Source organism: Nicotiana attenuata, chromosome 11 (genome assembly GCF_001879085.1).
Source record: "Nicotiana attenuata strain UT chromosome 11, NIATTr2, whole genome shotgun sequence".
NCBI lineage: Eukaryota > Viridiplantae > Streptophyta > Magnoliopsida > Solanales > Solanaceae > Nicotiana > Nicotiana attenuata.
Window position 1 is genome coordinate 47,949,415 of NC_031999.1, and position 25,777 is coordinate 47,975,191.

The following is a 25,777-nucleotide window of genomic DNA, read 5'->3' on the forward strand; positions in this document are numbered from 1 at the left end:
CTATCTTGAATCGATGATTCCGCATTGATTGGCCCAAAGCAGTAGGGTGCATATCAAGGTGCCAGTTGCGCGCTAGATCTCTTGAGGATTTTTTGACTGCACAATTTCCCGATTAGTTGTTTCCTCTAGCGTGTGTTGTGGCGCAGTTTCTTGATTGCCTTGTAGATTATGTTAAATCAATCTGTTTTCCCCCGTCTGTCAAAATTCTTTCTACCCTCTTGTCCGTTGTTTTGTGTGCTGTCGCTATCCTTTGATTAATACCTTTCGATAATCGCTTAGTGTGTCCTAGTGGGTCTTCCAAATACAATTGGAGCGACAATCGCTATCTGTCATGAAAAAATATTGCCCTACGCACCTTTCCGAATAGGCACAAAACGGCGATTCTTGCGTCTACGCACGACTTGGACGCACTAGCGGTACTGTAAATTATGGGAAGATATCCCAGGCAAGTCGACAACGTCGAGCCATGTGACTCAGAACAAATACAAGCAAAAGTCTTCTGCTAGTCCTTGTGAAATCGCAAAGGCTTGGCAGCCTAATATCCCAATTCATAGAACAAGACAACTAGATGCAATGGACTTCGGGAGTGAATCAAGTTCATGGAAGGCTGAGGTTTCCTATGAGTTTAGGATATGAACAACAAGAGTTGATAGGTATAAAACCAGTGAGAAATATATAAAATCTTCTCTCTACTCACGGCATGAGAGAGTCCACTGAAATATTTGGTATCATGAAGCCAAGATGGAGTAAGAGCCCGTAGACCTCCGAAGGATCGAGACCAGTTGGCCTTTAGAAAACGATTATAAAAATATTACGCAAAATAGTGATGGTGGGCTCCGTGATCCTAAGAGTGCTCCGTCTGCTTTGGGATTCATGTGAGACACAAAGGTATGGCAAGATCCACCTCAGCGTTACTTGCTGTGAAGAGAGTTTGCACTATAGTTTACTATACCCACTTAGGTTATTCCAGGTTGCTGGGCGTGCCTGATTGCTGAACTGACATTGGTTAATCACAGTATAGGTTCATTTCATCTGAAGAGGCTCCAAGCTGTAATACTTAAAGGCGTGACATGAGTGGTGTTTTAATTCTCCTGTTGCGAACAGGTAAGCGCGCAGGGTTCTGATCTTGGACAGATTAAACGTGAAAATTATTGTTGAGTCATTGTTCCACACCTGTGGATATGTGGGAGCAATAGACGCTAGGGCAAGGTTTCGAAGACGGTGCTTAGATTGCCTCAAACTGATAGAAGAAATGTGATCTTACTACCTATGTCTTATCCCGCAAGTTGGGTTGGGGCCAATATGAGGATTGCCTTTGAGAACGGTTCGAAATATGAGATCAACATTTCACCTATGGGTTCGGTCGGCAGGTCGAGGCCCACCTGTAATCATTTGCAACGCTAGACAAAAAGAATTACCGACTTAATTTACTCCAGTGTGCGCGTGCCTAATATTCTGAAAGATGAGAGAAGGAATGTTATTTATGTGCATTGTGGTGTGCTCCACGACAGAGAAAAGGGTGTTAGGGCTCCCTGAATTTAAGTACCAAGCCACACAAAAGATCACATACGAAAGAAGGAAGAAGTCCTCTCTCCATCAATCTTTATGGTGAACAGCGAGAATTGAGGCTAGATCAGTGCTCTCATTAAGTCAAGGCCACAAGACAAAACCAACTGCACACCATCATTTTAAACTGACAATGACTTATCTCTATCTCTAATTAGTATAAGAATGATTGAGACAAAGCTAAGGTGTCGGCTTAACATTATAATCTCTACGGTGTGTCCGTCTCTGACGAGAACTTAAACCCCTCAACAGTTTAAAGCGGAAACGCAGGGCAAGTCCAGATCAATGTTATGTTTTAGGTGATAATTACCCTGCACATTTTTTCTCAGATTCTAACTACTGTCTGGGCATAAAACTTCGCACACTCTAAGTTTTATATTACAAGTTTGTAAAGCAATCAGATGAGTAGCATACACTTTACAAGCAACTTCTTAGTATATAATGTAACTCCCAAGAAAGAAACCACATAAGGTTGGTTTTTCATATAGAATTGCCCTTAGATGGAAGCTAAGACTCAATTAGTGTAGTTGTCAGGACCCTCTCTCTCTGTTCTCGAAATAATGGACAAGTTTCTAAGCATCATCCTTTAACTACGTCCCATTTAGATCTAAAGCAAGAGTTACTCGTTCATAGTTGAAAATCAAAATTTACTTAGAGAAGGTATAATTTACTAGTCCGTATTGTAGAGTTGCACTCATGAACGATACGACTTGAATTTTAACGTTGTTATTTCTTACAGGCCTGCGCCTCCCATTGGATAAAGATCTATAACTATCCTTACGAACAGGACGTTATAGTTTTTATTACCTTGGATGATCTGAACTTAGGTGATTAACAAGAATAGATAACAAGGTCTGCTTAGGTTAAAACTGTTTTTTTTAACTAGAAGTTGTCAGGACCCTCCTGGATTAATTGGTGAGTAAAGCTAAGACCTATTAGATAACAATTGTAGTAGGGGGGTAATTTTTACTTTAGGGGGGGGAAGATATTTACACTTAGGTTCGTAACTGTTAGGAGTTGTTCAGGACCTCCCTGGACAATAGGACATAGCTTGTCAAATTCTTATAATAGTTGTGTAGAAATAATTCAGTTTCAACACTCCACATCTGTGCCCAGCCACCAAACCGGGGCAAAAAATTCTTCTTTGTTTGTCTATTTTTGTTGAAATCAGGCGCCCACCTGGGAGAACAAGGGAATACAATTTCAAGTTTCAGCAATAGCGACGCCACCCTGGAGAATAAGGGAATACATTTACAATTTCCAGCAATCAGCGTGCCCACCTGGAGAACAATGGGAATTACATTTTCAAGTTTCAGCAATCAATCGCCACACCTGGAGAAACAAGGGATAACACATTTCAAAGTTTCAGCAATCAGGCGCCCAACCTGTGAGAACAAGGGAACACATTTCCAAGTCAGCAATCAGGCGCCCACCTGGAGAACAAGGGAATACATTTCAAGTTTCAGCAATCAAGGCGCCCACCTGGAGAGCAAGGGAATACATTTTTCAAGTTCAGCAAATCAGGCCGCCCACCTGGAGAACAAAGGGAATACATTTTTCAAGTTTCAGCAAATCCAAGGCGCACCTGGAGGAACAAGGGAATACATTTCAAATTTAAGCAATCAGGCGCCCACCTGGAAAACAAGGGAATACATTTACAGTTCAGCAATCAGGCGCCGCACCTGGAGGAACAAGGGAAGTACAATTCCAGATTTTAGCTTTTCAAATCTTTTAGTAATATTTTGCGGTAACATGATGCGCCAAGCACCAACTGGGGCAGAAAATTTTCTTTATTTTTGATTGAAGTCAGGGCCCACCTGGAGAACAAGGAATACATTCAAATTCAGCAATCAGGCGCCCCACCTGGAGAACAAGGAGAATACATTTCAAATATTTCAGCAATTTCAGGCGCCACCTGGGAGAAAAGGGAATTACATTTCAAGATTTAGCAATCAGGGCGCCCACCTGGAGAAACAAGGGAATACATTTTCAAGTTCAGGAATCAGCGCCCCACCTGGGAGAACAAGGGAATACATTTTCAAAGTTCAGCATCAGGCGCCACCTTGGAGAAACAAGGGAATACATTCAAATTTTCTAGTCAATTCAGGCGCCCACCTGGAGAACAAGGAATACATTTTCAAGTTTTAGCAATCAGGCGCCCACCTGGAGAACAAGGGAATACATTTCAAGTTTGCACAGGGACGGTACATCGAGACCAACCTGAGAACAAGGCGAATACAGTTCAAGTTTTGCGCAATCAGGCGGCCCCCCTGGAAAACAAGCGAATCCAGCTCAAGTTTTGGTAATCAGGCACCCACTGGAGAACCAAGCGGGAAATACAATTCAAGTTTTGGTAATCAGGCGCCCACTTTGGAAAACAAGGGAATACAGTTCAAGTTTTTTGGCAAGCAGGCAACCACTTGGAGAACAGGGAATACAATTTCAAGTTTTGGTAATCAGGCTCCCACCTGGAGAATAAGGAAAGCAGTTCAAAGTTTAAAGGAGGACAACACAGGTTTCAAAGAGAAAACAGTTTAAGGTAACAGAGGGAATACAATTCAAGTTTGGTAATCACGGCCTCCTGTGAGAACGAAGGATGCAGTTCAAATGTTGGCAATCAGGCGCCACCTGGAGATAAAGAAAGCGTTTTCCAGAATTTAATTCAAGTTAGAAGTAGCAAGAAAGCTCGCGACAAGAATGCGAAGTCAGCAGTCTGAGATGATCAACAGAAGTTAGTTCACAATCCAGAAAAAAAGACAAGAAAAGCAAGAAGTTGAATCGTAATGCAGAAGCTAGATGAAAGATGTGAATTGCTCAAAGACAGGTTGAAGTCACAAGCACTACATGTTCCGGTCTTGAATCCGAAAAGCTGAAGAAGAACGAGCTAGCACCTGCAGCTAACAAGCGCCAAGGTTTCAAATTATAAAGTCTGCATGAAGACCATTCAAGGACTTCATGATCAAGCCCTTACAGAAGACTATATAGATAGGAATTATGTGACTCGTAAGTTGACAGGCTTAGCTAGTCTTTTTATTTTTTTATTTTTGATTGTAATAACAGGACCGACGGACTGGACCTCGGCGAACGGTGCTCGGACTGCTCTCTACCTCGGCACCACTCCATCATCTCACCCCACCTCTGAACTACACGTTGGCCTGATTTCCTTTATAGCATATCGGATATGTAGGCAGCTCAGATACCAGGTGCTCAGGTCACATTTCCCCTTTTTCTTCTTCAATTTTTGTTTCTCCAAATAAGGGTCGGGTCAAAAAAAACCTGTTCTAGTCATTCTTTGTTCTGAAAACTCCTTCGCGTATTCCAGTTCAAAGAGGGCAGCTTGTAGACATTGTGATTTCTGACTCTCCCTAAGATTTTCATATTTTTAGCACGTAAATATTTAATTTACGTCTAATATAGCTATTTTCAACTCATCTTTGACTCTTTTACTTTATTTTACTACAAGAAAAAGAAAATTACAAAAAAATAATTTTAGATTTATGTATTTTTAATAAATTTAAAAAAACAAAAATAGTACCTTATTTTTATCTTTATATAATTCGAAAACACAAAAATAGTTTCATGTTTAGTTTAATTAATTGTGATTAGCTTTGGCATTGTGTAGTATTTCTATCTATTTTAAAAGGAGTCAATTAAGGTGTTAGACCACAATTTTAAGAGTTTTTAGAGCCAATTCTTGGCCAAATTCGGATTAGTTCCATTAAGCCTAGGGACCCTTCTAGACTCTTCTTTGGAACAAAAACAAATAAAAAAAGACCCTAAGGACCTTAACACAAAAAGAGCCTAGGGACTAAATGGCAAAATACACAAAATAATAACCTTAAACCTAGAACTCTACATATAGAGAACGCCTACAATTGAGCTAAAATACACAAGAGGTCAGCCGAAAAACAACAAAAGAGACTACACAAAATCCTAATGACCTCTTCTTCATGAACACATCCAGAACCTAGCTCATCTCCATAGCAAGCCGCTAGTCCACCTTGCTCCACCGGCTGCTCCGTTGGACTCATCTCCGCCAGCAACAGAACCAACGTTCACCACCGAACTCGCCTGAAAAGCACACACGCACCAACGACCTCCTCCCTTCTTCAAACCACGCTTGCCGACGACGTTGTTCTGTCCAAAACGACCACAGCCCACCTCCGTCGGAGTCTGGTAAAACCAGCAGCCATGGCTTGAAACCACCGTGAAACACCAGTAACAATCACCTTAGCTCCTCCCTTAGACCATCGAAACACCACCCAAAATGGCCATGAAAATCGCTTCTGAAGCTTGATGGGTTACAGTCCAAACCAACAGTGAAGATCCAATATTTCAGCCGGAGTTTAAAGCGGAGTTCGAGAGGTCCTTTTCGAGTTCATGACGAGGTTTCCGGCGCAGTCAGATTTTGCGTTCAATCTTATCGGCATATCTTCTCACTTTTCTTTGTAAGCCGACTGGAGGTTTCCTATTTGGCATATTCATTAAAGCTTGAAGAAAAAAAAAGGTCCACGTTTTCACTTTTCATTTTATTCCATTACCGTGCTTATTAATACCTGCTTTTGTCTTGTGAAGTTCATGTACTGTTTGTCGAGCTTTCGTTTTAATTTATTGATTTCTTGCTTAATTAGAAGATTTCTCTTTACTCATGTGTTCATGTCATTCTCTCGTTAAAGTTACATGTTAAAAAAAAATAGTTTAAGTTTTTGGTAAAATAATCTGTTAAGGCATTTTGGGTATGTGATGATGATTTAGATAAATCAATTTCCATTTGTTTAGTTGCGATTTGTAAAGTAATGTGTGGGGAAAGAAAATTTTAAAAGGTTTTTTTATTACCTTATGTCTTTAGTTTTAACAACTAAGTCGTACCTTCCCTTTACAATAATTTTTCATAATCATGCCCTCACTTAATTAATTAGCCCTTTTAGAAATTGAGGTTGCCCATTTAGCGAATTTTCATGGCCCTCGCCAAAGTTGCACACGCGTAGTTGCTTAGGCGCGTTACTTTAATAAATCTACCTTCCTAAACTCGGGTGCGCATTTATGGTGACCCAAATCCAAATCTCAACAATGTTAGATAAAATATGTCGAGAGCCGCGGGTGCATTTTATGTGACGTGGCTGAAGACGTATTTTTTAAATAACGTTGCAAATTTTCTTAAAAATAATTAAATAAGGCGGGTTAAAGTTAAAATTGAACCATAGGTTAAAACATGTACTAAAAATCAGAATAATAGCCAATTATGACAGTTGAGCGACCGTGCTAGAAACCACGGAACCCGGGAATGCCTAACACCTTTCCCGGGTTAACAGAATTCCTTACTCGGATTTCTGTTCGCGGACTGTTAAACAGAGTCAAACCTTTCCTCGATTCGGGATTCAACCGGTGACTTGGGACACCATAAATCTCCCAAGTTGGCGACTCTGAATCTTTTAATTAAATAATCCCGTTTCGATTGTCACTTCAAGTTGGAAATAACTCCCTTTATTATACCCTCTTCCGGGGGTGGTATGTTAAAAAAGGAGCTGTCACACCTCCTTTTTCCTACCACCCGCCGGGAAGGGTATAATAAAGGGAGTTATTTCCAACTTGAAGCTGACAATCGGAACGGGATTATATTATTAAAATTCAAGAGGTCGCCACTTTGGGAGATTAATGGTGTCCGAAGTCACCGGATTGAATCCCGAACGATGGAAATTATGACTCTGTTATACAGCGTCCGACGCCAACTAGAAATCGAGTAAGGGGATTCTGTTAACCCGGGTGAATGTGGTTAGGCATTCCCGGATTCCGTGTTTCTAGCACGTCGCTCATCTGTTGTATTTGATTTTTATTGATTTTCAAAAACATGTTCTAGCCTTATGTGCATTTTTATTATTGAAATCGCTTTATTCTTTATTTTTTGAAGAAATTTACAACGTCGTGAAGATATGCGTCTTGAAGCCACGTCGCAACCAGTGCACCCGTGATTGTTAACACGTTTCGACTCCGTTTGAGATTTGGGATTTGGCGTCACATTAAATGTGCACCCGTAATTAAGAAGCGTAAGGTTTTTAAAATCCGCCTAAAGTGGACTAACGAGTTATTATCTTTGGGCAAAGCCGTGAAAATTCGCTAAACGTCCCATCCCGAAGTGCTAGGGTATTTTAGTTAAAACAATTTGAATGAGGGCCCCGCAATTTAATACATTTTTTTTTTGGCCGAGGGCTCGTCTCATCATATTGATCTAAGGCCCAACCTAGAGCAAAACTACAATTTCTACTGATCTTTATCTCTAAACATAAAGAAAAAGGTCCTTAGTAATTAACATGTGTGAAAGGTCCAAAACTCCAATAAAGACAAGTATCAAACAATTGGGCCCGAGAATTGATAAAGTTAAAAGCAAGCCATTTTCACAACAGATTCGGTTTCATTACTCAGGAATGGGAGACTGGCCCGTAACAGTTTCACGGGCCGGGTATTAAATCAATTGGGCCTGCCTTATAAAACTTACACAGCCTAGGCCAGAATTTTTGGGCCTCAGGAATTAGAGCAGCCCAGGCTTTGATCAATTGATGTTAAGATGTAATTGATTTTGCAGACCTAGTTTTACACCTGCGTCAACTTATGAATTTCTGATTTTGCAACTCAAGATTAGTATCACTTTAAGTTATTGTAGTTAATTGAAACTGATGGCAGTGATGTTAATGAAACCGGATTAAAAACTTATTAAATCAACTCTAATGAATCACACTTATTCAACAACGATTAATGACATTTTAAATCACACATGAGGCTACGGCTAAGATTTTCTGATTTCAAATCATACATTACTGACCTGTCTCATAGGCACTAGACTAACGTGACAGCTGCCTATGCGCTGCTTGTTTGCATTTCGATTTCCAGTTTAATAACAAATAAAAAAAGTTAGTCAACCCAACATTACACTAAAGGACTTCTATTTTCAGGAGGAATAAAGTCACAAAATCAAGTTTAACATCTAACTACAAGTTAAACGAAAAACAGTCCTAATTAAACAATCACTTGGTTTAATATAATTTCAAACAAATTAAGGCTAAATAAACTACATAACACTCAATTGATTATAACTTCAAGCTATTCAATGTGAACACAAACTGAAACATCACTTCATTTCACTCCAATTTTGATGCTACATTAGGTGGAGTTTTAAACGCTCTGTGTACCGGATTTTAAAAATAGAACATAGAAAAAAGGAGAGTCGAGCAGCAAGTAATCAACTGGTATTCAGCCAGTCACAAGCAGCGAATAACAGGACAGGAACCAACAACAACCCAGAAGCTCAACTCAATCATGTCCAGGAAAAGCTTGCAACCAGCAGAAACCAGAAATTCACCAGACACAATTTGACTGAACCAAATTGGAATTGAAGTTTGAACCAAAATTTCATTCACACTCAGCAAAATAAACCCAGCGGAACTCAAACAGCGGACAGATCCAAATCCTACAAATAACTCCCAAATGCTGATTTGAATAAAACAAACAGAAAGTCTACATTCTATCCTAAGTGAGCAAAGAGCTGAAAATGCTGAAAGTCGAAAATGATCAAAGAAGCAGATGAAACAGTAAACTTTTTTTTGTGTTTTGTTGTTTTCATTGTTTTTGGGTTTTTTAATTGTGATCTATCTCAGATCTGAAGGTGAGAAGAAGGCTCCAACCTATTAGCAATTTTTCAGGGATTTCCCCAAAGCCTCTAAAGCAAGGCCAAATGAATGCCTTTTATAGGGCAACAACTACCATATAAGAGAAGCTTTCTTGAACCTACCCTTCCCCAAATAAGACTTAAATACCATCACATTGTAACTCCCCTAGTCTGAATTTATCCGTTTATGTCCCAAACACCCGCCTCTCAACAAAAACCCTCCATGTCAATTAAACCAAGCTTTAATAAGCAGACCAATCTATCAGGCAAACTGAACAATTAACAAACCAAAGAACTAATTTAATCACCTAGAACTAAATGAAGCCTAAAAATCTAAAACCATTATAAACCTACACATTTAATTAATCAATATTCAATCTACCCGAATTAAAACAGGGCTTAATACTAAATCGGAAAATCTAAAGAACATCTTTTGAATTAAAGCTACTCAATCAGAAACAACAAACAGACTAAATCCTAAACTTGACTAACTAAGATGAAAGGGATTATATCGATCAAACTAACAGATTGAACCAAATAGACACAAAACAAATACGATTAGACTCTAACTAACACAACAATTAATTAACTACCAAGAATTGTTAAGAAACCTAGGGAAACTTAATGGAAAAAAAACTCCGGCTAGTCGTGTTATTCCCAAATTCGGCCATGCTTAGGGTCATTTGAGCTTTATCGACGATCCATTCCTTACGAGGGAGGTCCAGGGACCCTTTGACATCAGTTGCATGTACTTTGGCCATTTTAGAGTTTGGCCGGAAAACTTCTTTCCAACATTCGACCAATTCTAGCCAGATTCACGAGATGCCACTATGGGGGTTGGGTAGAGGATGGTGTGACGATCCTACGGTGTAGGTTTGGGACCGTTTGGCATAGATGACGACCTGGCCGGAAAAACTTCTGGGGAATATTCGAAGCTTTCTGGGTGGATTCGAGGGGCATGAACATGGGGAATGGAAAGAGGAGGTTAGGGGGAATCGATGGTGTTAATTCGGCAGTCATCGGCGTTGGTTGCGTTTTCCGCCGGTGAGGGTTCCGGCGAGGTTCAGAGACTGGTACGAGGAAGGGGCTTTGTCTTTTAGGGTTATTTTATTTTCAGACCATATTATAATTAGGCGAGAATAGTCCTTAGCCGTTGGATCAGTCAAGATGAAAGGCTGTGATTGCTTGACGACTAAACGCCGTCATTTTGGTTGAGAGGATTTGGACTGGGCTGAGGAAAACGGATCTGGGCTGGGGCTAGCTGGTAGACGATTTGGGCCTCAATGGTTTGAAATTAAAATGAGCCCAATCTGGGCAGCCCTTCCTTTTGTAACTCTTTTTCCTTTCTTTGTTTCTTTTATTCTTTTTGTTTTCCACCTTGTATTTTTGTATTATTTTGATTTTATAAAGATGCAAAAATAAAAATGAAAATTAAGCTAAACTAATTAATGCCTAAAATTACTTTAAAACTATTTTGTGACCATTTTTCAATTAAAACAATAACATGCAAAAGTGAACTATTTTTGTGATTTTCATGTTTTGTTCTAAAACAAATTAATACCTAAAAATGTGAAATTAAATTCCTAAATGCAAATGCATATTTTTGAAATTTTAATACGAATTATCATGCACAAATAAAATGCAAACAACTATCAGAAAGTGACACCAAAATTCACAAAAATTGTACAAATAAGGAAAAGTCTTTTTTGTTTGAATTTTTGGGAGTAATTCATATAGGGCAAAAATCACGTGCTCACAAGTATATTTTTGGATAGATTGTAGTAGATGCTCATGACTAGTGACACCCCGATGTCGGGCTTTTCTTTCCGCACTTTCGTTATTCAGATTTTCTTATGAAGTTTTACTTTTAAATAGCTTGAAATTATCCTTAAATTGAAATATCGGATTGTTTTTGGTTAAGAGTCGGCTGTTGATACTCAAATTTTCTCTCATTTTTAACTATATATACATATACTTTCAAAATAGTGCATATGCATCATCATTTTGGTTTATGAGCACACACAAGCATTTTACAATTTTTTATAATTTTTAAAGGCTTTAAATCAATATTATTTCTATATTTTATCCAATAATTACCCTCCAAATTATATTTTATGATGATTTAATCATCTAAACTTATCATTTGTACCAATGTGAGGTCTTAAATATTTTCAGTGCATTTCTTATAATTATTTTTTTGTATTTTTAGGGCTAAATTGCACATTTTACATATAGCCCATATGCATGTATAATTACATTATTTATGCAGAAAATAATTTTTTACATTTTTATAATCATAAGTAATTATTTTAAATCATTTTAGTGCAAAAGTGATATTTTATTATTTATTAATTGCTTTTATAAATTATTTATTTATTAAATATTGGATATTCAAAAACTAGCCTAAATCCTACTCAATTTTGGACCTAATAACCCAGTCCAATTACCCCATACACTAACCCAATTACCCAGGCCCAAAACAAAACCCCCTTATTTTTCAACCCAACCGGTAACCCATTTACACGACCCGCCCCAATCCCGTTTTAAAATCCTGATCGTTGATCTCTAAGATGAATGACCTACAATTAACCTATCCCTTTCATCCAAAACCCTAACCCATTTGCCCCTTTACCCGCCGCCCTCATATGCTCTCTACTCTCTCTTCTTCTCTGCAAACCCTAGAGCCGTTAACCTATAATCCTCTCCGATTCCGACTCAAATATGGAATCAATCATCGATTCACTTACCTTATTGATCTCCTCTCTCTACTGGTTACTCATTTATGGTGTTACCTAGTTGCTTGCCTAGACGTGGCAGGCGGATCTCTTCAATTTCGAACCAAAAGTGGTTCAGTTCCTTGACCCTTTTCCGTCTGTGTTCGTTCTTGTTCTTTTATGGTATCAATCTCTATGAATCTCTGTGTATCTTTGAGATTCTTACTTACCCTAAAACTAGGGTTTTCAGATCTCTTTGGATCAAACCAAAATTGGTTTGATTCTCCAATTTTAAGTATTATTATGTCTATGTTTGTCCTGTATTCTACCATGTGACCGATTCTTGTTATATTTTTCATCAATATTTGCTTTCCCTAAAATTAGGGTTTACCTATTTTTCCTAAATCCGATTTTATTGGTTCTGCATGCTATGGTCTCCTTATTTATGTTAAACTTTACAATGTTTCCTTGTTTACTTGTTAATTTCTACCACTATATAAACCCTTTCCCCCATTCCCCTAGGAGACGAGGGAATCACTATAACTTCACTAGATCTAAAGACTTTACTCTGTTATTTTCGTTCTATACTTTGGTTTGGCCGGCTGAAAGCCAAGGCCATCAAATTCTGGTTTTCTTGCTTCTCATTGACATTCAGAACACTGCGGATTTTTGTTCTTTCTTGCATTTTTGTTTAACTGGTGAGTTACTTGACTTTTTTTCACAATTTCATCCTTATATGCCTATAATTTTCCTGTGTTCTTACCTCTGAATCCATGGCTTAACACGTTCTTGGTTTGCTTTTAAGCATCACTCTATTAACTTCTACATTTAATTACTCTTAATTATCTATGCCTAATTGAGTAATCTGCATTTTCCTAAGACTGTTTACTTAGTGTGTTGATGCCCGAATGTTCATGAATCTGTTTTTACTTGCTTAGAATCTCTGTGATGAATGGCTCACATCTATAGTAATATGTGTTAAGACTTTCAGTGTTAGTCATAATTTGCCTCTCTACCATTATGTCACTCAGCATGCTCACTCGATCCCATACCCTTTTAGTACTTGCTTGTGATTTAGAACAGTTGCCTCAGCATGTTTGAATTGTTACTTTGAGGCTAAACCTTTGGTGCAAAGTGGATCATCTTCTGTTAATTAGACCTTTATAACAATGCTTGAATGCACATATCTGTTACTTGACATGAGTTTAGCTTCCATTCTGTCCAGAATTTCTGTAGAGATGTTATGGCATATGTTATGTGTCTGTGATCTTGCCCCTTTGTTAACATGATACCCTGTTCCTTTTGTGATTACTTGGCTTATCACAATGCTGCCTTGTTTCTTATATACTTAGTATAATTTTCAACCATGTTTCAATATGTCTATTAATGTGCATCTGTGTGTAATAATCCTTGTGAATCCTGCAAACATGTTCTTTCCTTAACTTTTCAGCATGTGACTTCTATGCTAAGTGTTGAACCTGTTTTTCTCAGTTTGCATTAAGCTTGTTCTTTTAGTTCTGTGATATAATCAACTGTCCGCCTGGTTTGCTCAATTTGGTTATGTCTATTAAAACCCTTTAGTTCCTGATTCTTAATTTTGGGTCCTGTCTTTCACTTGTCACCTAAGTTCTTTGAATCCCCACCCTTAGCCAGCTGAAAGCCAAGGCTACTTAGGTTCTGTCCTTTGACCTCCCTAGTGTGAGCACTGCTCGGGGTCCAATTAAGTCCCTTGTGAACTCTGACACACTAGGACTTTGTCCCTAGTTCCTCCTTTGAATTATCTCTGTTAACCTCCCTAGTGTGAGCACTGCCCTGGGTTCTTGAAGCCCTTGGGAACTCTAACACACTGGGATCTTGGTTCTATATGATCAACTCTATTTTAAGACCACTGGGGGAATTTCTCAAGTCCTGCCTGCCTTATGTCCATGAATATGTAATTTTGGGACTATTGTGAACTGTGAGAATGAAGGCCTGGCCTGGCCAGGAATACCTTTGGGCCTGTTGTAGGCTCCCTATAGCTATTCTACTTTGTAATTTATTCTATTCATTTTGGGTCTGTAATAATTCTTGTAATAACTTTTAGGGGTATTAGTGAAATCGAGAAAGCGACTTTTATCTTATACTTGCATAAAAAATGGATAGAAATCCTGCCTATAGGTTCATTACTTAGTTAAAATATGCTATTATGTTCAAACATGTCACGACCCAAGTTCTCCCTCCGTGAACCGTCGTGACGGCACCTAGTCTCTACGACTAGGTAAGCCTAACAAATTGCGGAAAAAGAAAATGAAATACCGAAACTAGCAAGTTGCAGGTAAAACATAATAAAAGAGTTTAAAATGCCGATCGGCGTATACAATACACACTCTCTAAACTGAATCAAACTCCCAAAACCCGAAATCTCATGAAATCACAAGCTAGAGAAAACTACATAGTGTTCTAACTCCAGAATGTCTAATCAAAAGTAAATACAGGAAGTCTAAAACTAAAGGGGAGAATAGAGAGGGACTTCTAGGTCTGCAGACGCGGCAAATATACCTTGAAGTCTCTGATATCGCCCGCCTCACTAATAGAACGGCCGAGAAGAAGAACCTGGATCTGCACCCGAAAACATGTGCAGGAAAGGGCATGAGTACACCACAGCGGTACCCAGTAAGTGCCAAGCCTAACCTCGATCGAGTAGTGACGAGGAAGGTCAGGGCCCTACTGGTTATATATAATGTGAAGTAAAATAACGTAAAATGAGACAGTATAATTAAAGATGCTAACAGTCAATAAGGATGAAATCACAGGAAGAAACAGTCGATGCACAGAGAACACAACAGGGGATCTCCCAGGATAACGTCCCGTACTCCTAAACATAAATGCGCAGAGGATCTCCCGGGATATCGTCCCGTAGTCCAAATCGTAAATCTGCAGGGGATCTCCCGGAATACCAATTCGCAATCCCAAACATAAATATCTAGTATAGGGGGATCACCCGGGATATCGTCCCGTAGTCGTGTTGGGGCCAAACGCACACGCAAGTATACACGGTCGTCAAGTAATAAAGTGACTAAAAGTCGGATGTCGAATCCACGAGGACTTGTGATTAACTATTAACTAAATTAGACTATCTTAATTATCTAAAAAAGAATTAAACCTTGAAATATTTGATTCTAAACTAATTAAATTAAGAAATATAAATAATGAACTTTGAACAGAGAAAGAGCAGATTTTTATGATATCAATGTAATGAAAACGATCTAGGGTTATGGGCTATATAACATTCCTATTGTATTCTTCAATTGAATTGACTAACTAATTTATCTAGTTTATTGGTTAACAGGGTTAATATTGCTCATAAGAATCTGTCGAGTTCTTACTCCTATTCAAGCTAACCAAACTCCTATATGTCTATGGAATTAGAACTAACAAGAACGCATTTATAATTCATGTAAATTAACCAAGCAAGGCAATTAGGCATATGTCTATCCTAACCGCGAATCCGTTCCCCGATGCCCAGGTTCAAGAACTTGCTCTACTCAATCCTATATGGAATCTAGAATTCCCACTTTCGAGTTCAATTCAAGATTCATAGATAGTATTCAATTGGTGATCAAGCAATCAAATAATTAAGTGCAGGATTAAATAAATAAACCAATATGATAAACTAAGAAATCAAAATCAATATACGAATTGTCGTGAAAGAACCACAACCCTAAAACGTCAAGTTTAGCTCCACATAGACATGGTAGCAAAACAACAAATCATACAAAGAAACATAAAAATTACTAAGTTTGATGGAAGAAAAGATGGAACTTGATGAATTCCGGCCTCCACGGCAGCTCTATGCTTGTGTTTTCCTCTCAAAAACGTCCTCCTTCCCTCCAAAATAGGTTTAGGTTGGCTTTTATATGAGTTGTGGATGTCTTGGGGTCGAAATAACAGAGTCCCGGTCGAAATAGGACATGTTCACGTTTTGAGTGTCCAGGGCAGCGTGGGGCGCTGGCCCTGGCGCTCAATTTTTTAGCATTCTGTTTTGAGCGCCACAGGTAGCGCCCCACGCTGTCTGTGGCCCTCAAATGTGTACTTTTGCCTTTTCTTCCCATTTTCGCTCCAATTCGCGCGCTTTCGTCCCAAATCGCATCTGAATGATTCCTACACATAGAAGTACCATAAATTAGCACAAATCATTATATTATACATCCATAATCTACTAGATATGAGCATAATGTGAGGCAATATACATCAAAGTATGCATACATTAAGCCAAACATCAATACCCCGCACTTAAACGTTTTTCGTCCTCGAGTCAACAAATAACTCTATCTTTGAGCACTCTACACCAATGACGATGGTTGATAGCAACAATTAAACTCTAGCATATGCAATCACCATGCACTTCCCTTTAACTTATGCAATACTTCAAAAATATTCAAACAAAGACAACATGCTCATAATAATCTTAGCCTCAAAAACCGACTCAATGTCACAATGCACTCATGGCTTGAACACCCAACATCCTAGAGAAGTCTAATAATGTTACCCATCCCTCGTGAAACCATGTGCCCTCACAAGCAAAGAGAGCAAAATCAATCCACACATTCGAATCTCATGCTCCCATATATCAAAGAAAATCTCTCACTCTCACAAAAGAAGTCACATGCATGTAATTGGTACCATAGGCTTTCCCTTAATGTAAATCTCTACTAATGTAAGCTCGCTCGATCTAAAATCAATTAGGACTTTTTGTGGTTGTGATGTGGGCTAAGGGACGGGAAGGATATATTTTAGGAATAGTGACTCAACCTTTTAAGCACTTTAACACATCACATGATAACTTAAGCGCAAATTCCTCAATCCACTTCAATTTCACAAACAAGATCACCCCCAAAAATGTTTCCTTTTTCTTTAATCACTATCGTCATTTACACTCCACTAGCAAAAACAAGATATTTATTCAACTCTATTTTTCTTTCTCTTTTTCCAAATTATTCTTTTCTTTTTCAACTTCCAGTAGTGGTGTATTATTTTACAAAATAAGTGCACCCTTCTTTGTTTCATTGGTTCCACTCAAAAGCCGCCCCAAATTCCCTCCTTACTTCTTCAAGCGCTCATTTCACAATTAAAGTGCTTTATGAGGTAAAAGGATCAAAATTTCAATTAAGAAAAAAAGGGTATAGCCTTGTAATGTGGGTGCCAAATAAAAGTCTATAGGCTCAAAAGGGTTTACTAGGGATAGATTTTATTTATGGTAAGCGATAAGCTCAATAAGGATCAAAAAAAGCCTAAAATCATTTTTCAAACCGAGCATCACCTAAAATTTCGCTTCAACTCACATACCGGGCAAGTTCTAGACTCAATCACAAAAATATGGACTACACAAAAACTTCACCACACATGGCACATGACTCACTAACGACGGTTCCATTCCGACTCTCAACTAATGCAAGTATTCACAAAGCCACGAGATATTAAGCATTAAGCGCAAAGTTAACACAAGTTAAGAAAACGAGAAATAGTCGTCACAAAACATGCTATCCAATATATAAAGGCATCAAGATTAATATCAAAATATAGGGAAGATACTACACATGCAAAGCCTAAATATGTTACTATCAAACAAGTCAAGGCGCCTAGGAATCTCATCTTTCTTCCTCCATTTATTCCCTAAATTCTATCTACTCTAAAAGAATAAACTACCCGGTTCAAATTACATCCCATGGAAAAGAACCGATGCACAAAGAAAAACCACGGGGGATTATTGATGCAAAAAAAAGACATGTTTTTGTGTTTTTCTATTTTAATTTTTTTTTGTTTTGTTTAGACTTCATTTCCCTCAAGAAAAGTGTCCACAAAATCCATCGTCGGGAAAAGTCTAAATTTTCTCCTTTTTTTTCAATTTTTTTTTCAAATATTTTTTTTCTTTACATAAAAACCACTACACTAAGAAAGAATACTACAACTAACCTGGGATAGCATGGAAAATCATCCAAACAATCACCTCACCCTACACTTAAATTGTGCAATGTCCTCAGTGCACACTGTAAATAACAAGAGGGTAAAAAAGACTCCCTGGTAGGCCAAAGGCCAAAGCATTAGCAGCTCACGGGATACTCAAACTTCTCCCAGGTATGATCCTTTGTGCGGGCACCCCACACTTAGTTCCAACCACATGGCTCACTTTTGCACACTTCCTATGGCTTTGCTCTCTATGTTCAAAATCCTACAAAATAAAACAACACTACAAAAATAATACAATAAGAAAAAAAATCAAAAATAAAAGAAAGCAGTAAAGCTGGGTTGCCTCCCAACAAGCGCCTAATTTAACGTCGCGGCACGACGTGAACCACTTTATCCTCCACCTCGAACTTATGAATTGTACCCCTAACATGGCATCCAGTCTGCGGCTATGCTCCAATGGTGGGGCTACAATGATAACCAGGCCAAGCAATAAAATTTTCACTCTACACTTCTTGTCCTTTAGATGAGGAATGTAATTTTTTCTTTTTGGCACAAGAAATTCAAGAATATAGGCATCTTCTTCCTCTTCCGTTGACTCGTCCAAAGGCTCAGATGACCCGATTTGCATGTCATCATCCAAACACAATGTCGAAAAATTATTAGAATAAGGACCAACAAGCCCCAACTCTGAAATTGTATTACTATTTACATCCTCATATGTACACACTCTAGAGTCTTCGAATATTATATTATCTACTTCCTCACATGACTCTAGAGTGCTTTTCTCAACATGGGCATAATCAACAAACATATGCTCGAACGATTGACCCTCCACTTTTAGCTCCTCAATTTGGCGTATAAGCTCCTTTTCTACTTCACACAACTCATTACTTTTTTGTTGGGCGTTAGACGCACCAACCTTTGCAATTAATTGAGCTCCCAAGTCGTGAATAACAGTGCCAAAGTTTTCAATCCCTTGCCCCAGTTCAGCTCTTCCTTCTATTAAGTCTTTCATCCCATCTGTAATTTTTTCACGTTGAGCCTCATATATTTCTAATCTTTCAGCTTGTTCCAGTAGCCAAGTTTGCCTCAAAATCTCCTCTTCTTTGAAAGTTTCCTCTTGCTGGTACTCGCTCTCTTCATTTAATTCTTCCATATTGACCTTCATTCTTGTGATTGTTGCCCTCATTCTTTTCATATCTTTTTTTAATTCATCCTGTTGCTCTGCTACTTGCCTCAGGATATCTCTAATATATGCATCAGGTTCCATATCCTGCACTTCATTGCCCCTATAAAACTCACAAACATCATTAGAAAGATCATAATAAGGGCTCAGAAAAGGATCAAAATAATTAGGACAACTATCCCAATGGCCATCTTGACCACCACACATATTACAAATATTCCACTCAAAGGATTGAGATTGTGCGCACAACTCGCTCCCGAAAATATTCTGATAATTTTTCCACCAGTGGGGTCCTCCACAATATGGACAAGGATCATCAAAATAAGAATAACCATCATTCGAATAATTTTCATTCCAAGATGCCATGTTAAAATATAAAAAAATACTAACTAAACTAAAAAAATGAATAGATAAAAAAATAAATGTCCAATACAGAAAAATAGCTAATTTCTAAGTCCCCGGCAACGGCACCAAAAACTTGTTGGGGCCAAACGTACACGCAAGTATACGCGGTCATCAAGTAATAAAGTGACTAAAAGTCGGATGTCGAACCCACGAGGACTTGTGATTAACTATTAACTAAATTAGACTATCTTAATTATCTAAACAAGAATTAAACCTAGAAATATTTGATTCTAAACTAATTAAGTTAAGAAATATAAATAATGAACTTTGAACAGAGAAAGAGCAGATTTTTATGATAACAATGTAATGAAAACGATCTAGGGTTATGGGCTATATAACATTCCTATTGTATTCTTCAATTGAATTGACTAATTAATTTATCTAGTTTATTGGTTAACAGGGTTAATATTGCTCATAATAATCTGTCGAGTTCTTCTCGCCTATTCAAGCTAACCTAACTCCTATATGTCTATGGAATTAGAACTAACAAGAACGCATTTATAATTCCTGTAAATTAATCAAGCAAGGCAATTAGGTATATGTCTATCCTAACCGCGAATCCGTTCCCCGATGCCCAGGTTCAAGAACTTGCTCTACTCAATCCTATATGCAATCTAGAATTCCCACTTTCGAGTTCAATTCAAGATTCCTAGATAGTATTCAATTGGTGATCAAGCAATCAAATAATTAAGTGCAGGATTAAATAAATAAACCAATATGATAAACTAAAAAATCAAAATCAATATACGAATAACAATAGTCATGAAAGAACCACAACCCTAGAACGTGAAGTTTAGCTCCACATAGACATGTAGCAAAACAATAAATCATACAAAGAAACATAAAAATTACTAAGTTTGATGGAAGAAAAGATGGAACTTGGTGAATTCCGGCCTCCACGGCAGCTCTATGCTTGTGTTTTCCTCTCAAAAACGTCCTCCTTCCCTCCAAAATAGGTTTAGGTTGGCTTTTATATGAGTTGGGGGTGTCTTGGGGTCGAAATAACCGAGTCCCAGTCGAAATAGGACATGTTCACGTTTTGAGCGTCCAGGGCAGCGTGGGGCGCTGGCCCTGGCGCTCAATTTTTTTTAGCATTCTGTTTTGAGCGCCACAGGTAGCGCCCCACGCTGCCTGTGGCCCTCAAATGTGCACTTTTGCCTTTTCTTCCCATTTTCGCTCCAATTCGCGCGCTTTCGTCCCAAATTGCATCTGAATGATTCCTACACATAGAAGTACCATAAATTAGCACAAATCATTATATTATACATCCATAATCTACTAGATATGAGCACAATGTGAGGCAATATACATCAAAGTATGCATACATTAAGCCAAACATCAAGTCCCAATTATAAATGTGCATGGGGATCTCCCGGAATACCGATCCGTAGTCCCAAAGTAAACATACAGGGGGATATCCCGGGATATCGTCCCGTAGTCCCAAGGTAAACACACAACAGTCTCAAGGAAGAATCTACAGTCCTAACCAAGTTCGTACCAAGAAAATAGAGATTTCTATTCTAAACATGCTGCACAGAATTCAAGTAAACAGTTTAAGAAGATGGAATAGTTAACTCACTTAAGCATGCTTTCCTAAGCTAAACGGTAGGCTTTAAAATACAAGTAGTGTTCAACAAAAAGGAAACACAGATATTTACTTAATGAAAACGGGGTTTTCCAATAATTAGCACGTGTACGCACTCGTCACCTCACGTACACGGCATTCATATAACAACAATACCATATCCTAGGGGAGTTCTCCCACACAAGGTTAGGCAAGCCACTTACCTCGAACCAGCTCAAATCAACCCGATATCACGCTCTTGCCACGAGTATCCAAATCCGAGTGGCCCAAATCTAACCAAATCAATTACATAACGTAAATAAAACAACAAGAAACTAATTTAACTAATGAATTTAAACCTAACGGCGAGAAATTAGAAAAAACCCCAAAAATCCTCCCCGGGCCCACGTCTCGGAATCGGGAAAAAGTTACCTATTTAGAACACCCATTCACTCACAAGAACGCTCATCCAAAAATCACTCAATTCCGACAACTAAATCCCAATCAAAACCCAAAAACTTGGTTGGGGAACTTTTCCTCAATTCTCCCAATGTTTCACCCCAAATCCGAAATGAAATGACAAAACTAAGCTTAGATTAATGGAATACAACCAAAAAGGTATTAGGAATCATTACCCAATGATCTTCTCTTCAAAATCCCCACAGAATCGCCCTACCCCGAGCTCCAAATTTGATTTTCCAAGTTATGAACTCAAACCCTCGATTTTCATATTTCTGCCCAACGATTTCGCTTCTGCGATCATGGGCCGCATTTGCGGCCACTTCCCTTATGCCTTAGACTGCACCTGCAGTTGCCTAACCGCTTCTACGGCGCCGCACCTGCAGTCCAAACTCCGCAGGTGCGAAACCAACAGGTTCAGCAAAGTTCAGCAATTTCCTAAGTCCAATTCAACTTCTGTTAAGCAGCTGAAACTCACCCGAGGCCCCCGGGACCTCAACCAAACATACCAACCAATCCTACAACATCATACGGACTCAGTTGAACCCTCAAATCACATCAAACAACGCTAAAACCACGAATCACCCTTCAATCCAAGCCTAAAGAACTTGAAATTTCAAGAATCCTATAACCGATGCCGAAACCAGCCAAACCAAGTCCGATTGACCCCAAATTTTGCACACAAGTCACATTCAACACTACGGAATTATTCCAACTTCCAAAATCGGGTTCCGACCCCGATATCAAAATTTCACTATCGATCCGGAAACATCAAAAATTCAACTTTCGGCATTTCAAGCCTAAATAAGCTACGGACCTCCAAAACACAATCCGAACACGCCCCTTAGCCCGAAATCACCCAACGAAGCTAACGGAATCGACGGAATTTCATTCCGAAGCCGTCTTCACGTTCTGACTACATTCCAAATTCTAAAGCTTAAGCTCTCATTTAGGGACTACGTGTCCCAAAACACTCCGAAACTCAAAACAACTCTTCCCGACAATTCACAATAGCAGAAACAAACACGGGGAAAGCAGTTAATAAGGGATCGGGGCATTAATTCTCAAAACGACCGGCCGGGTCGTTACATCCTCCCACTTTTAAAACATTCGTTCGTCCTTGAATGAGCATAGAGACATACCTGAAGTGGTTAAAAGATGAGGGTAATGACTGCGCATATCCTGCTCGATCTCCCAAGTCGCCTCCTCGACCGGCTGACCCCGCCACTGAACCTTTACTGATGCAATGCTCTTTGACCTTAGCTTCCGATCCTGCCTGTCCAATATAGCCACTGGCTCCTCAACATAAGATAGATCCTTGTCCAACTGGACCAAACTGAAATCCAACACGTGCGATGGATCACCGTGATACCTCCGGAGCATCGAAACGTGAAATACCGGATGAACTCCTGCCAAGCTGGGAGGTAAGGAAAGCTCATAAGCAACCTCCCCAACACTTCGCAATACCTCAAAGGGACCAATAAACCTCAGACTCAATTTCCTTTTCTTCCCAAATCTCATAACGCTCTTCATAGGAGAGACCCGAAGCAAGACCCGCTCTCCAACCATGAATGAAACATCGCGAGCCTTCCTGTCCGCATAACTCTTCTGTCTGGACTGGGCTGTGAGGAGTCTATCCTGAATCACCTCAAGCTTCTCCAAAGCGTCCTGAACCAAGTCTGTGCCCAATAATCTAGCCTCGCCCGGCTCGAACCAACCCACTGGGGATCTACACCGCCTACCATACAAAGCCTTGTACAGTGCCATCTGAATACTGGACTGATAACTGTTGTTGTAGGCAAACTCCGCCAGTGGCAAGAACTGATCCCAAGAACCTCCAAACTGCATCACACACGCACAGAGCATATCCTCAAGAATCTGAATAGTGCGCTCGGATTGTCCGTCCGTCTGGGGTGAAATGTTGTGCTCAACTCCACCCGAGTACCCAACTCATGCTGTACGGCCCTCCAGAACCGTGATGTGAACTGAGTAACTCTATCTGAAATGATGGAAACTGGAATACCATGCAGATGAAGAATCTCCCGGATATAGATCTCCCCCAACCGCTCCGAAGAATAGGTAGTACACATAGGAATGAAGTGCGCGAACTTGGTCAATCGATCCATAATCACCCAAATAGCATCGAACTTCCTCAAAGTCCGTGGAAGTCCAACTATGAAGTCCATGGTGATACGCTCCCACTTCCACTCCGGAATCTCTATTTGCTGAAGCAAGCCACCTGGTCTCTGGTGATCATAGTTTTCCAGTTGACAATTGAGGCACCAAGCTACAAAACCAACTATATCTTTCTTCATCCGCCTCCACCAATAGTGTTGTCTCAAATCCTGGTACATCTTTGCGGCGCCCGGATGGATGGAATACCGCGAACTGTGGGCCTCTTCTAGAATCAACTCCCGAAACCCATCAACATTGGGTACACATACCCGACCCTACATCCTCAATACCCCATCATCACCAATGTCACATCTCTGGCATCACCAAGCAGAACCTAGTCCTTGAGGATGAGCAAATGAGGGTCGTCATACTGACGCTCCCAGATACGATCAAACAAGGAAGACCGAGAAACCACACAAGAAAGGAACCGACTATCTCACAAACTGACTGGCTAAGGCCTGAACATCCATCGCCATGGGTCTCTCTGTTGCTGGTAGATAAGCCAAACTCCCCAAACTCTCCGCCTAACGACTCAAAGCATCGGCCACCACATTGGCCTTGCCCGGGTGATATAAGATAGTAATATCATAGCCCTTCAGCAGCTCTAAACACCTCATCGGGCGCAGATTAAGGTCCTTCTGCTTTAATAGATGCTGCAAACTCCAGTGATCGGTGTAAATCTCACAAGGAACACCGTACATATAATGACGCTAGATCTTTAAAGCGTGAACAATAGCAGCTAACTCGAGATCATGGACAGGATAGTTCTTCTCATGTACCTTCAACTGTGTGGACGCGTAGGCAATCACCCTACGTCCTGCATCAATACCGCTCCAAGGCCAATTCTCGAGGCATCACAATAGACGGTATAAGACCCCGAACCTGTAGGCAATATCAATACTAGGGCTGTAGTCAAAGCTGTCTTGAGTTTCTGAAAGCTCTGCTCACACTCCTCCGTCCACCTGAACGAAGCACCCTTCTGGGTCAGCCTGGTCATAGGTGCTGCAATAGATGAAAATCCCTCAACAAATCGACGATAATAACCTGCCAAGCCAAGAAAATTACGGATCTCTGTAGCTGAGGATGGTCTGGACCAACTCTACACCGATTCACCTTCTTTGGATCCACCTTTATCCCCTCACTCGATACTACGTGACCCAAGAATGCCACAAAATCCAACCAGAACTCACATTGCGAGAACTTTGCATATAACTTCTTTTCTCTCAAAGTCTGAAGCACTGTCCTCAGGTGCTGCTCATGATCTTCCCGTCTCTAGGAGTACACCAGAATGTCATCAATAAAGTCAATGACGAATGAGTCAAGGTATGGCCGGAATACACTGTGCATCAAATGCATAAATGCTACTGGGGCATTGGTCAACCCAAATGACATAACAAAGAACTCGTAATGATCATACCAAGTCCTGAAAGCAGTCTTCGAGATATCTGGCTCCTGAATCTTCAACTGATGATAACCTGAATGCAAGTCAATCTTAGAAAACACACGGGCACCCTGTAACTGATCAAACAGGTCATCAATACGAGGCAAAGGATACTGGTTCTTCACTGTAACTTTGTTCAACTGACGATAATCAATGCATATACGCATAGAACCATCCTTCTTCTTTACAAACAAGACAGGAGCACCCTAAGGTGATACACTAGGCCGAATAAAACCCTTATCAAGCAATTCCTGTAACTACTCTTTCAACTCCTTTAACTCAGGAGGAGCCATACGGTAAGGAGGAATAGAAATGGGTTGAGTGCTGGGCAACAGATCAATGCCAAAATCAATATCTCTGTCGGGCGGCATGCCCGGAAGATCAGCCGGAAACACATCAGAGAAATCTCGCACTATTGGGACTGAATCAACTGTAGGGGTATCAATACTGACATCTCTCACATAAGCTAGATACACGTCACACCCCTTCTCAACCATTCGCTGAGATTTAAGAAATGAAATAACTCTACTGGTAGTGTGATCTAAGGTAGCCCTCCACTCTAATCGCGGTACACCTGGCATAACCAGCGTCACGGTTTTGGCGTGACAATCAAGAATAGCATAATGGGGCGACAACCAGTCCATGCCTAAGATAACATCAA